General features: G+C 35.4%; 1 long non-coding RNA gene across 1 annotated transcript in view; it reads right to left on the reverse strand.

The window, feature by feature from the left end:
• Positions 1–2262: 2262 nt before the first annotated feature.
• The window catches only part of LOC122800184, an 85952-nt gene continuing 72275 nt past the window's right edge, over positions 2263–15939 (reverse strand). Inside the window, exon 3 of the long non-coding RNA XR_006364547.1 lies at positions 2263–3571. This is a non-coding gene — a long non-coding RNA (uncharacterized LOC122800184). The remainder of the gene's footprint in view (positions 3572–15939) is intronic.

Genomic DNA, 15939 nt, shown 5'->3' on the forward strand with positions numbered 1-15939 from the left:
GGAAATGTTGTCATAGCTGCCTACAAGCCTGAAAGCACAGTAGGTGCAAAACCCAGGTATGGGGGGAGTGCCTTCTTTATATTTAAACTGTGTCTCAGAAATTGCACAAATATGGATATGCTCCAAATGCAGGAGAACCTTAACATCAGGCAATTTGTTGTAGAGATATCTGGCATTGTGCAGCACCACCTTAATATGATCATTTTTTGAGTTTGATATATTTGTTACACTGGAAGTTCCTTTAGCTGGATTCTGCCTAAAAAAAGTGCTAAGGGGGCAGCAAAGAGCCAGTATTCAAATGCCTTGGAAGGAGAGGTGCTGGCCATCTTGTGTGAAGCAAGTAGGACTGCTGAGCATCTTGAGCTTTGTTCATATATACAGGATCACCCACCCCCATCTGGAATGGTGCCAATTATTTAATCAATTGTTGAAGCCAATTAACTTTGCTTTATACCCAGGCATCTTTCTTGGATAAGGAACAATACTGAACAAGTGGTGTATTGAAATAGATTCCTCTCCCAGTTAATGGAGTCTAAATACACATATTCAGTCATTTAACAGTTGAATATAGTCATGTATCCATCTTTAAAGATACATTTGTTGAACATATTCATGTATCCTTCTTTAAAGATACATTTAAACATATGCTATGCACAATGACTATATGATTCAAATGAGAAATAGTACCAATATATACTGCATATTCTAAAACTATTAGGTATTTCTTGAACAATGTTAGCTCTTAAAAAACATATTTTAACATTTCCTTTAAGTGCTCTAAAGCTCTGTTTTGAAGGACTGAAATTCTCTGGAATTTCAGATGTGAGGTGGGAACAAATTTCAAGTGGCAAAGATGGTTTTAAAAAGACACATTCTGTGAAGGAAATCATGGTGACTGAATGAGTGCAAACAACTATTCACTGGTGGATATAAGTGATTAGCAATAAGCAGCTATTTTCAGTTTATGGCCTGGCTGGGTGGAGCAGAAATTTCCATGCAGCACTTTATAAGTAAATGTGGATAGAAGTTGTGGTAAGTAGATGATATTTTGTAATGAGTTACAGTGATAGTTCCTAGGATTTCCAAGAGTGGTATATCTGGTTATTTTTTAATGCGGTTTGTTGGAGACAGGTGTTATAAGTAAGGCTAAAATAAGCAGAGGAAAAGCATATTCCAATTTGTGTAGGAGAATTTTTATGGTTGGTGTTTTGGGATATTGAACAAGCAGATTCATGATTTTGTAGCTGTCCATAAGTTTTATTAGAATGCAGTTACTAATGTTTTTTGCATGCTTGATGAAATTTAACATTGGATCAAGCCAACACCCTAGTTATTTTTAAGTGTCAACATAGTCTATTACGTTCCAAGGCAAATCTTTAAAAGTGAAATATTTTAAGAGCTCTGGATACGTGTTCAATAACAAGATGTTGTGCTTTTTGTGTTATATTTAATAGCACAACATCTGGGTATAACCAGTATGGTCCAATACAGCCTTTTTCAGAAAAAGTCATCAGATGACTGCTTACTTAATTTATTCTCAGTCATAAGAATGTTCATACCCTAAATCTGCCACTGTTCATTGGACACATAAAAATTCTCTTTGTCACTGACTTACCTATCTTATAATACTGTTCAACCAAATATAAAAATCATTTGCCTAATATTAATTGCTTACTACTTAATTCTTAAAAGAAAAAAATACATATATTCACATGGTCAGGTATTACATTTTTACTATATATTTATCATTGCCAATTGACTTACTCACCAGTAACATTTTCCCTAACCCTGGAAAGAAACAACTAAAACTCGAACTGCCCCAACTTTTACACTGTGGAAAAATACAAAAGGGCTAAAAAGTCATTTAGTCCATGATCTACAACAGCATTTAATAGTACCTGCCATTCAAATTCCTTGGTGTCCTATAGATCATGTACATAATGACCATTTTAATTTTAAATGTATCTTGAAAAGACAGAGGTTAAACATGAACAAATAATATTTATTTTATATAGTGGAAATTTTCTGCAGATATTTTAGTAGAAGCTTCATTCAAGTTACAAAGAAGTTTTATAGGTATTTTGTGCATGAACATTTTTAGGTGTATGTATGTATGTATATATATATATATATATATATATATATATATATATATATATATATATATATATATATATATATATATATATATATATATATATATATATATATATATATATATATTTTTTTTTTTTTTTTTTAATTTTAATGAGGATGGCCATGTGATATTTTAATAGTTATATAAGTCTGAATGCATGGATTTTTCAGTGGAATCTGATGAAGTATTTTATGTTCAGATGCAAGTGTTTATTCCTGGCACCAGTCAATAAAGTTTTCAACCATGTTACACTTGGTTTGTTTTTATTTTTATTTTTCTAGTGCATGGCAGTTGTCATCTGTGTTTTTATTTTATTAAAAATAAAATGTGCATTGCTTATAGGTAGATAACATTATATATGTCAGACATCTTAGCAGTCACAGAGATATTAAGAAACTAGTAGCAGTATTGTGCCTCCTTAGAAATTACCAACTTCACAAAGGTGGTAGAGTTGCTATAATTTGTGGAGGCAATCTTTCTTGTTGGGTCTATATTATTTCCGCAAAGGACGTCTCCATCAAATCCCTATTTATCGATCAGTACCCATCGAAGAGTCATTCAGATAACATTACAATCACTGAACTTCTTTCCTAAGGAAAGAAACTACTTGGACAGCAGAGCAACCGGAATATGAACTACATAATTTTACACTCATGAAGGTGGGCTTCAGAACCCCCACACCCCCCTACTTATATATATATATATATATATATATATATATATATATATATATATATCAACTCTGAGATCACAGCACAGTGGGGAAAAGGGCTAATTCACAATGCCTGCCACCTAGTTACTTTCCCAGAGAAAAACTTTGATGTAGCGATAGTTTGCTGAATGCAGCATTTAATGTAGTTGTGTCGATGAACAGGGATTCGATGATGATGTCTTTCACGGAAATAATACAGACCCTTTCTTGTTAGCTCTCTAAAGCTCAGATACATGGCTCTCCTCACTGGAATCTATTTTAAGCAATATAAACAATAAAAACAGCAAGCTCTTTACAATTAATAAACAAGCAAAGCATCATAAAAAATCGAGGAAACTCAGCAGCTCAAATATGCTTTTGACCTTTAAAACAGTCAGTATTAAAGCATTCAGAAGTATATTTGAGCACCTTAGTTTCCTCGTTTTTTTTTTTTTTTTTTTTTTTTTTGGTAAAGCTGTGCTTGTTTCTTTTAAATGCTTGCCAAACGTGTTTTGGGGATTTTCCTTGCTGCAAGCTCTTTATAATTGCCTGTATAAAATACTTCTTGTTAAACAAATGAAACTGTAGCTAAAGAAGCTTTGCAATGGCTGACATAAACCATAAATCAGAAATGATAATCCTTAGTGATTTCATCACTGACTGGAATCTTGATTTTCTGATCCACTCTTCTTTCTGGTTTCTGGTTGTTGAATGAAAATGGGTCACAAGACCAGATGGATGACCTGGTAATCAAAAACAAACAAATAAGCAAAAACACATTAAAAAAATAAACAACTCATACAAGAAAAAAAGTGGTAAATATACAATACTGGCCTGAATATTAATATCATCATCTAAAAGCTTTGTTTTCTCAGGTATTATATCAGTCTTCATTAATGATCACATACCTGTTTCTGTTATTTTAAATCCAGTTAAGATCCCCAACATTTCAACGATTTATTTTAATTTGCAACATTAATGCATCTCCTTATTCTTTGCTGTCAACCTTGCAGAGAATAATATTCACTTGTCTTCTCTTCATAAACATTCCTTTGGATGATGCTACTTCTTATTTCATTCAGAGTTTTTCTTAATACACTGAGCAAATTTACACCTTTATGTGGAAAAACATGCTCACACCTTGAATTACAGCTGAAAAAATATGGTGCCAGAAACCACCTATAGGATAATTACAGTAAAACTCATATTCTTCTCTTTATTCAGTGCTGATAGAATTAAAGTAAAAATGCTAGTTTCATAAATAAAAAAAAATAACCTTTCTCATCCAACAAACACAATACATGAAATACCTATGCATATTGGGATTCATGTAACAAACCACTACATGCTGGTAAAAGTTATACCCTTATCTTAATAATCCATCAACATCTGATACATTTATTAATTCTACATAGATCGTCTGATGATTCTCAACTACTTTTTGATAACGCCAAACATTCCCAGAGGTACTTGTCTCTAAATGTCCTACATATAGCTGAATAAGGTCTCCTCTTTAATATTTATATGAGACACTATACAAATTCAGCTATTTTAGTCTTTCATAACTTAAATTTTCACATTCACGAATGCCCTTGCTATATTTACATTGTACTCTTTCCTGTTTACTCATGCTTATTTTCTTATAAGGTTTTCATATTGTTATTTTGTACTCAATTTTGGGTCTAACATAACTACAAAACAATGACTTCCATCATTTCTAATTTCTTAAACATTATAAATCTTTTTATGCAACTTACACTTTTATAACTGTCATTAACCAATTGATTGGCATGAACAAACAACTGACAAGGAAGCAAAAATCACAGCAAATGAATCCAAAAACAGTAGAAACCACTACAATTTGCTGTTGTTTTGGTAAAACCACTGCAATTCATGGTTAAGTGCTTTTGTCCAAACATAGACTTCTTCAGAACCATGAAAACTCCTCTAAACACTGAAATTAAGAGCTGAGAGAAGCAAAACCACACCCCTAAGATTTGTCAATCAAAAGACAGGCTGAACAAAACTCAGGAAATTTCTTAAAGGTGTACACACACCAAAAAACTTTCACATTAAATCAAGTAAAAATGGCTAAAAACAAATCTAGAATGTCTTGAAACCAATAAAAGGCGACCTCGGTAGAAAGAAAAGGTGTGCCAGTCACTAATGCACCAACAGAACACAATTTCTTGTAGAAAAACACAAAAAACATGAAACTGAAAATAAAAAAGTTAAGCGCTTTCACTCATACCCATGAGCTTCATCAGAACAATTCCACACTAACAATTCATTGTTTAAATACTATAGATTGGCGCCAAAATAGAACTTATTTCATTCCTTAAAGTGGTAATGTAATTTTGCTTGCAAGTGACGATCTCATTAAACTGTCTAAATATAGTATTAATATTCACTTGCTGACACTGCAAGGACCATTAAACCATAACCTGGCTTGGACTCAATATATATTTACTTGCAATGTAATTGATAATACAATTGATGCATAAAAACATATTGAATGAAAGATGTAATGTATAAAAAAACACAATATATAAAAAACTAATTATAACCCATTTAAATGCATTTCCTAATAATACTGAATAAATATGAACTGTGAATACCTCGTACATCTTAAATGTAATGAATGTATGTTATAGAACATTATATCTAACTGACTGGGGAACAGTGTTATTAAATACTTTTTGAATTTGACAACATCAAATCATTAAAATTTTAAAATTGTTGAACAATGTTAAAAATGTTGATAATAATAATAATAATCAATTAATAATAATCAATGAATATAAAAATGGATATGGTGTTGTGATACATAAATTCATAAGCAATAAATAAATATAATGTATATAGTATTGTAATAAATATAAGTATTTTAAATATATTAAATATATTAAAAACTCTATAACACTGTAAGATACTGTTGAAACCATAAATATGTGGTCTAATCAGGTTCATTTATCTATTGTCCCATTCAAGGATGGGTTTACAAGAAATAAATTCATTGAGACCTGGGGAAATAGCTGCATTAAGGTATAGCTGCCACCAAACTTCCTTGTAACTTAACAGTTTCTTTTCATCCCCACCTTTGGGATTCTTGTTAATTAAATCTAAAATACCAAATTTAACTCTGTGATTATTTCCCTTCATCACTACATGCCTATCTAATGCATTATTACAATCTTTTCGAGATATGCTGTAAGTGTGGTCATAAATTCTCTTCATGAAGTTCCTTTCAGTTTTTCCCACATAATAACTTGGGCATATTTCACATATGGCAATGTAAATAACCATCCTTGTATTGCAATTACCTTCTTTCAATTTTACAATCGTACTGCCATTGTTAAAAATTTTTAATTTGTGTCCTTCAAAAATGTATTTACATTGATTACATTTGCCACATTTTCTAGTACCTTTTGATATTTGATTTGTCCTTAGTTTTCTAGAATGTCCCTGATCGTGATTGCTATATTCTAGAAATTTCTTCATGTTATTTCCCATCTTGTATACCACCCCGGGTCGGTTTCCCACCACTTTACCTATATTGGGGTCAGAATTCACTACAAACCAAAATTTGTTAACAATTTCCATAATCTTGCCCGATATCGGACTATATGTTAATATAAAAGATTTTTGGTGTGTGTTGCTGTCAATACCCTCAAAGGTAGATTTAAATTCTTTCTTGTCAAACAAACCTGAGCCTAACAGGGGTTTGTATTTCAAACCCCATTCACTTGACACATGTTTCCCTATATTATCCAAAATAGTTGATGGATAGTTCCTTTCTTTGAATAAATTAGTAATATATTTAATTTTATCTTGCATGTCCTGTGCATTAGAGGTCATACGAGCAGCACGAATGCATTGTCCCTTGAAAATATTCTGTTTCATTTTAGTGGGATGGAAACTATCATATGCTAAATAATCATTGGAAAAAGTTTTTTTCCTATGTATTCTGGACTGTAAGCTGTCATTGTGTACGTACATGTAAGTATCTAGATATGCCAAACCTTTGTTGTTCAAATTGTACGTAAATTTCAAGAAATTACTACTGTTGTTCAAAAATTCCATGAAGGTGTCTAATTCTTCTTTCGATCCTTCCCATAATATATATATATATATATCATCCAGAAATCTTGAATAATGAAGGATTTTGCTATAATGCGTACTTGGGAATAGACATGTTTCTTCCCAGTCAACCATGACAAGATTGGCAAATATGGGTGCGCACGCAGCTCCCATTGCTACCCCACTTGTCTGTTTGAAATATTCTCCTTCAAAATATATGAAATTGTTGTCCAGGACTATGTTCATAAACTCCATTATGAGGCATGTTTCATCCCATGTTAATGTTGCATGTTTTCTTATACTGTTGCAGAATGCATCAAGTCCTTCATTTTTGGGAATACTAGAAAATAAATCAATCACATCAATTGTGACATAAAAATGCTCCTTCTTCCAATTGTGGACAGGATATTTGCTTAAAAATTCACATGAGTCTTTCACCATATAAGGAATATTGTTGTAAATTGACTTTAGAATAATGTCAATATATTTCCCTATATAGTATGTTTTGGAATATTTTCCTGACACAATGGGTCTGAAAGGGGGGTCAGATGTACTTTTGTGTATTTTGGGTATCCCTATAAAATTAGCCATGATAGGAGTTTTCACTTTCAAGTAGTCATATACAATATTAGAAATTCTTCCATCAATTAGAAATTCTTCCAGATAGGAATCTATCCTACTATATGAGATATTCACTTCGTTGATTGAAATAGTTTCGTAGTTCCCTGAATCATGAAGAATGTTGTACATCTTCATTGTGTATTGCAATTTGTCATATATAACCACCCCTCCCCCTTTGTCAGGTTTCATAACTCTTATCGTAGAATTAAGTGTTAAGGAGTCCAATGTATTTCTCTCCTGGTCAGTTAAGTTGTTGTTGGCCTCATAAGCTTCCCTGTTGTGATGTAAGGAATAAATTTCTTTAGCTACAACTTTCTCATAAACATCAACTCTGGGGTGGTATGGGGGTATAAAGGAACTTTTCTTTCTAAAATCTTCCTCTTGCTTCTGACTATCATTCCCCACTTGATTGAAATTATTGTTGGATACCGGTTTGTTGTTGAAAAATATACCCAGATTGATTTTCCTTGTGAATTTCTTCAACTCACATAAACAATCAACCAAATTAAATCTGGGGGTGGAGATAAACTTCATACCTTTTGCTAACAATTTAAAATGACCATGATTGATTTCCAAACTTGAAAAGTTATAAATTTTAAAGTTGTCAAAAGAATGTATATTGTCCTCCACTGATATAACATTTGTGTCATTAATCTCCTTCCCTTTAGGAGAATCCTGAGATGAGCACGATCTTATTAATACTTGTTCCACTCTCTTTTCTCCTCCCAGTTCCTTTTGGGATAGTGCTTTCTCCCATACCCTCCCTGTTGCTTCCATTCCTGTTTCCAATATGGTGGATTCTGTGTGTTTGGTTCCCTGTAAAAATGGTATACATCAGTATTAAATTCCGTACTACTATCCACATGTTTGTGTACATACTGATTATTCCTTTCCTGTAGGGAATGATAGTCAGAAGTATAGTATAGTGGTTATATATGACAAATTGCAATACACAATGAAGATGTACAACATTCTTCATGATTCAGGGAACTACGAAACTATTTCAATCAACGAAGTGAATATCTCATATAGTAGGATAGATTCCTATCTGGAAGAATTTCTAATTGATGGAAGAATTTCTAATATTGTATATGACTACTTGAAAGTGAAAATTCCTATCATGGCTAACTTTATAGGGATACCCAAAATACACAAAAGTACATCTGACCCCCCTTTCAGACCCATTGTGTCAGGAAAATATTCCAAAACATACTATATAGGGAAATATATTGACATTATTCTAAAGTCAATTTACAACAATATTCCTTATATGGTGAAAGACTCATGGGAATTTTTAAGCAAATATCCTGTCCACAATTGGAAGAAGGAGCATTTTTTGTCACAATTGATGTGATTGATTTATTTTCTAGTATTCCCAAAAATGAAGGACTTGATGCATTCTGCAACAGTATAAGAAAACATGCAACATTAACATGGGATGAAACATGCCTCATAATGGAGTTTATGAACATAGTCCTGGACAACAATTTCATATATTTTGAAGGAGAATATTTCAAACAGACAAGTGGGGTAGCAATGGGAGCTGCGTGTGCACCCATATTTGCCAATCTTGTCATGGTTGACTGGGAAGAAACATGTCTATTCCCAAGTACGCATTATAGCAAAATCCTTCATTATTCAAGATTTCTGGATGATATATATATATATATATATATTATGGGAAGGATCGAAAGAAGAATTAGACACCTTCATGGAATTTTTGAACAACAGTAGTAATTTCTTGAAATTTACATGCAATTTGAACAACAAAGGTTTGGCATATCTAGATACCTACATATACGTACACAATGACAGCTTACAGTCCAGAATACATAGGAAAAAAACTTTTTCCAATGATTATTTAGCATATGATAGTTTCCATCCCACTAAAATGAAACAGAATATTTTCAAGGGACAATGCATTTGTGCTGCTCGTATGACCTCTAATGCACAGGACATGCAAGATGAAATTAAATATATTACTAATTTGTTCAAAGAAAGGAACTATCCATCAACTATTTTGGATAATATAGGGAAACATGTGTCAAGTGAATGGGGTTTGAAATACAAACCCCTGTTAGGCTCAGGTTTGTTTGACAAGAAAGAATTTAAATCTACCTTTGAGGGTATTGACAGCAACACACACCAAAAATCTTTTATATTAACATATAGTCCGATATCGGGCAAGATTATGGAAATTGTTAACAAATTTTGGTTTGTAGTGAATTCTGACCCCAATATAGGTAAAGTGGTGGGAAACCGACCCGGGGTGGTATACAAGATGGGAAATAACATGAAGAAATTTCTAGAATATAGCAATCACGATCAGGGACATTCTAGAAAACTAAGGACAAATCAAATATCAAAAGGTACTAGAAAATGTGGCAAATGTAATCAATGTAAATACATTTTTGAAGGACACAAATTAAAAAATTTTAACAATGGCAGCACAATTGTAAAATTGGAAGAAGGTAATTGCAATACAAGGATGGTTATTTACATTGCCAAATGTGAAATATGCCCAAGTTATTATGTGGGAAAAACTGAAAGGAACTTCAAGAAGAGAATTTATGACCACACTTACAGTATATCTTGAAAAGATTGTAATAATGCATTATATAGGCATGTAGAGATGAAGGGAAATAATCACAGATTTAAATTTGGTATTTTAGATTTAATTAACAAGAATCCCAAAGGTGGGGATGAAAAGAAACTGTTAAGTTACAAGGAAGTTTGGTGGCAGCTATACCTTAATGCAGCTATTTCCCCAGGTCTCAATGATTTTATTTCTTGTAAACCCATCCTTGAATGGGACAATAGATAAATGAACCTGATTAGACCACATATTTATGGTTTCAACAGTATCTTACAGTGTTATGGAGTTTTTAATATATTTAATATATTTAAAATACTTATATTTATTACAATACTATATACAGTATATTTATTTATTTATTGCTATACTATATACAGTATATTTATTTATTTATTGCTTATGAATTTATGTATCACAACATCATATCCATTTTTATATTAATTGATTATTATTAATTGATTATTATTATTATTATCAACATTTTTAACATTGTTCAACAATTTTAAAATTTTAATGATTTGATGTTGTCAAATTCAAAAAACTATTTAATAACACCGTTCCCCAGTCAGTTAGATATAATGTTCTATAACATACATTCATTACATTTAACATGTACGAGGTATTCACAGTTCATATTTATTCAGTATTATTAGGAAATGCATTTAAATGGGTTATAATTAGTTTTTTATATATTGTGTTTTTTTATACATTACATCTTCCATTCAATATGTTTTTATGCATCAATTGTATTATCAATTACATTGCAAGTAAATATATATTGAGTCCAAGCCAGGTTATGGTTTAATGGTCCTTGCAGTGTCAGCAAGTGAATATTAATACTATATTTAGACAGTTTAATGAGATCGTCACTTGCAAGCAAAATTACGTTACCCCTTTAAGGAATGAAATAAGTTCTATTTTGGCGCCAATCTATAGTATTTAAACAATGAATTGTTAGTGTGGAATTGTTCTGATGAAGCTCATGGGTATGAGTGAAAGCGCTTAACTTTTTTATTTTCAGTTTCGTGTTTTTTGTGTTTTTCTACAATAAATTGTGTTCCATTGGTGCATTAGTGACTGGCACGCCTTTTCTTTCTACCGAGGTCGCCTTTTATTGGTTTCAAGGTGCACTTGACTCAGTACTTCATTCAAATCTAGAATGTCAAAATACTACAGGAAGCCATTACAGTTGTAAAATTTTGCTCAAAGTATGTTGTCTTTTCTTTTAAGTTCACCAGCAATGGAAATATAGTCATTCAATCCAGGTGGATTTGCTGCGTCTAAAACCAGCTGTCAATATATCTCACAATGTAGAAGTTTGTTTTTCCAATCTTCAACAAAGGCACCTTCCTCCACCTGTTCAAGCCCCTAAAAAAGTGAACGTCTTGAAATTGGAGCATGTACAAGCATGCCTTGTCAAAGCACTCTTCATGTCCCTTTTGGATATACTATAATAGTGTCATTATATCCTTTTGTTGAGTGCATTTTTAGCCTTACCAATATAGAAGACAGGGCATGACATCAAACTATCTTCTCTGATTGGCAATTGAACGTACCACAGATGTTCATATCCCCATTTTTTTCCATTATGTCACCTTCATAGCTGGTTTTAAGTGCACTGATGGCCACATCCACATTTTGTCATAATCCATGGGTCAGTTTGGAAACAATTGGTTTCTCCTATAACTGTTTGAATGAAGGGAAATCAGGAAGACTTTGTTTAAGTCCTTCATCACAATGTTAGATGGCCCAATTTCTCCACACCACTTTTTGGATGTCTTAAGAGGCCAATGAGTAATGTAAGATCATTTTGGTGGAGCCATATGTATCATTATCATTCATCTTGTCTTTTAATATTATCAAGGCCATATCTAATAACAGGTGCATACCTATTGTCTCTGTCTGCCCACACATCCTTCTGAAGATTATCAAAAAGAGTTTCAGGATGCCCTCTTTCTAAAAATATAGAACTGGGGGTGTCAAACCGTGTTAAACAGATTTTGTTATCACATGTCAGATGAGAAATCCTGATAAGCTGGCTTTTCACAATCCCCTTCTTTTGATGGAAAAGGTGACAGCTGGTATATGACAAAAAAGAATTACAGAAGGTGGGCATCCTGTAAATCTGTTTGTCCTTACCACCATATATGGTCTTTCCTGATTTCATTTCCATTTGATTTCTCCCATTTTCTGCCATTACAGCTGTCTTATTTGTACTCAGCTTCATTCCATGTGCTTTCAATTTTACATTCTCTTATCCTTTGCTGACGTTCTTGCTGCTGTAATGCCACATCATCTGCATACAGCAATTTTGTTGATCTGTTGCCAAATATAAGGCCATTGGAATTAATAACAGTTTATTATTTTTTTTAAATTACACTTTTTTTTTTTGGCCGATCATGGCCATTTAAGCTTAGGGCAGAGGTGCACAAATGGGATTGTCCCGAAAATTAAAAAAAATGAGAAAAGTCAATTTTAAGTTAATTCTGCATTTTGCCATTATAGTCAATGGCATGCAGAATGTAAACAATACCAGGGAGCACTGGTTGTCAAGGGGAAAGGGTCCATTTTAGTGCAGTAACTAATGACCTACATACTGGGGTATGTAAATGAGGGAAGTTATACTGAATCACAAAATGTCAGCTTGTACCTAACTGTGTAGATGCAGCAATACAACAGTGCAAGTGTAAGAGTTGAATGACTTCATAAAGGGGTGTGTCATACTTCCTGTAAGCATGTTGGAGCTCTGTGGCCCATGTTTGCCCTTAACTAAGCACAGCTAAGGAAGGAAGGGGGTGTGTCAGATGTGCCTCAGCACTGTGTATACAGACTAAATGGGTGTGTGCACTGCGCAATGGGATTTAAACAAAAAAGAAAAAAGAAAAAAAGAGAAAATGGCAGCACTGTTTACATTTGAGCACTGGGTATGTGCGGCATGCCTCGGAGCTTAAATACGTTGGAACTGGGAAGGGGAAACAGCAGTAGGAAGGCAATCAAGGAGAACTAGCAAAGCTGGCAGGTGGAATGTATCAGAATCAACCAATTACACATGCAGCAGCAAAGCACACTAATATAAACTATGCAAACACCCTACAGACTGCTTTTTCCCCACAAACTCTACACCACCGGTGTATACAGACGGGGGATTTTTAACTGCAAAACTAACTAAAAATGTTAGAGGCTGCTGCTGCTTTACTCCATCAATATGTGCTGGAGACTGAGGGTGGTGAGTAGGAGAATGCTGACAACCGACACACAGTGAGGAGGAGGAGAAGAGTGTACAGACCCAGGGTAACCAATCAGGGCCTACATGAGCTGGAGATAGTAGAGCACTATAGAGTGGACTGGGACATTCTAGAGCAAATCATTGAGCTGTGCTGGCCACACCTTACACACAGAGCTAATAGAGGGGAACCCATCTCAGTGGATACCAAGGTATGTCTTGGCTTAAGAATACTAGCCAGAGGTGCCTTCCGAAGACCAACTGGGGAAATCATGGGGGTCTCACAGGCATCAGCATCCAGGGTACTCCACCAGTTCCTGGATGCCATGACACAACATGCCAATGATCACATATATTTCCCCACTGCCCGTGAAGTGCTGAACAAATGTATGTGCATCTTCCTCCGTATAGCAGAATACCCTGAGGTAGTTGGTGCTTTAGACTGCACGCACATCCACATCAAAGCACCACCTGTTGAGCGGGGCAAGGTCGACATAAACCGCAAGGACTTCCCCTCCATCAGTGTCAGGTTGTGTGCGATGCGCAGGGCATTATCATGAATATGTGTGTGCTGGCAGCCCTGGAAGCTATCATGACTCCCACATCTGGCATTGCTCACAGCTGCATCAGGAGTTTGTCAGGGGGGACATCCCATATGGCCATCTAGTGGGGGATGCTGGTTATGCACTGGAGCCGTGGCTGATGACACCCATCAGAAATGCACACACACCTGAACAAGAACACCATAATGAGGCACAAGCACAAACCAGGACCATTGTAGAGCGTGTGTTTGGGATGCTCAAGTCATGGTTCTGCTGCCTTGACATATCCAGTGGAGCTTTGCAGTACTCCCCAGCTACATGTACACAAATGTTCATAGTATGTGCCATGCTGCACAATATGATTCTGTGGAAACAGCTGCAGCAGAAACAGCACGGGGCAGAGCCATACATCCCCCTACCATTGCCAAGGCCAGCACAGGCACAGAGGGACTTGGAGGAGGAACATTCTGAGCCTGCCCCTGTAGGCAGAAGGAGGCATGCACAGTATGCCCAGGCCTTGGCAAAGAGGCAACGCATAGCACACACACTGACACTGTAGGGACCCAGGGACTGATACCTCCCTCTGACTCACACATACAATAAAAGGGATGCCAAACATGACACTACCTGAGCTTTACCATATATAGGGAGTGTACTATGTGCATCCAACATAGTCAGCCCTCCAGCACTGTCCTCAGTACAGGCCCAGCAACAAGGTAAGTCACTCTTCCTATCAATTACTGAATGGAGTAGTATGTTCTCATACTTGTATGTATAATATGGATGCAAGCATGCAAGGGAACTGGATGGCTGAATGGGTTAGCAGCAGACAACTATATTGGACAGGAGGAAATTCATAACAAATACTGGTGTCAACATACTAAGCAGCACTACACAAGGTGACAACCCCCACTGCAGTACATGTGATGGCCCAAAGAACTGTGGGTGTCAATAGGTCTCAAGCATGGATGTCAGTGAGGGTCACATATCCACCACCAGCCTCACACAGCAGGACAGATGTAGATAACCATAAAGAAAGGCTGGGCTAAGGCCTCCAAATGATGGCAATGGTGAACAGCCCTCACCAGACCTACACAGACATACTACAACAGGTCTGGCAGTTGCATTCTAGTTCTGAAGGGTAGGAAGTCTGAAGCTGAAATATGCCATTAAGATGTAACATGTGCACTCACTGATATGCCTCCTGTCTGCATGATAGGTCACAATACAATATGAAATGGAAGCCAACAGAGTAACCGAAATACCAGTACAACCATTTCAAGTGTTAAAGTCTGCAGGTGTGCACCCCCACACACACACAATGCCATGTAGAAATGCAGTAACGGATGGCCTGCAGCACTCTCAAATGGCCTACAGTCCTCTGACAAAGAACCATGCCTCACCCATAATGCCAATGTACGGAATGTCAGGGGGTCCCAACTAACAACCTAACACAGTAAACTAAAAACAAATGCAAGGCCATGTTGACAAATGCCAGTAGCATGCCTCCCCCTGTCCTACTGCAAGGAATGTGATCAGGCCATAAATACTACTGGGATAAAGGCCCAATTATAGGGATACCTCTGAGATATTGCCTACATAATGTTAGGTGGAGGAGAGAATAACAGAAGGGGGTGTATAAGATGGATGTCATGGAGTGTGTGAAGTCTGAAACTCTAATGTCTGCCCATACTACTCCTGATTGCAAACCCATGAATGAATAGCCACAAAACCGCTGGTAAACCAAAGTGTGAAGGTAAACTGACCAGATATATTAGTCCCGCCTCTCGATAACCTGGGTGTATCTGTACAGCTGAGAGGTATGTCCCCAGCAGGATATGGCCATTCCATGAAGTTTAGAAAAGCACAAGGAGGGGAACCCCAGCCAGCATACTAACAAGGTGCTGGACCATTTACACAGAACCAGCAGTCCATTGTCTGCAGCTACCCCTCCAAAATGGTATGTGTGTGCCAGAATGTGTAGTCTATATGCCTCAGAATATTGGTCCCAGCTTCATTCATCTTGTATTTCCTGATAAATAACTGTCA

The sequence above is a fragment of the Protopterus annectens genome, chromosome 4.part0, assembly GCF_019279795.1.
Source record: "Protopterus annectens isolate FY-2018-M chromosome 4.part0, PAN1.0, whole genome shotgun sequence".
In the NCBI taxonomy this organism is placed as follows: Eukaryota; Metazoa; Chordata; order Ceratodontiformes; family Protopteridae; genus Protopterus; species Protopterus annectens.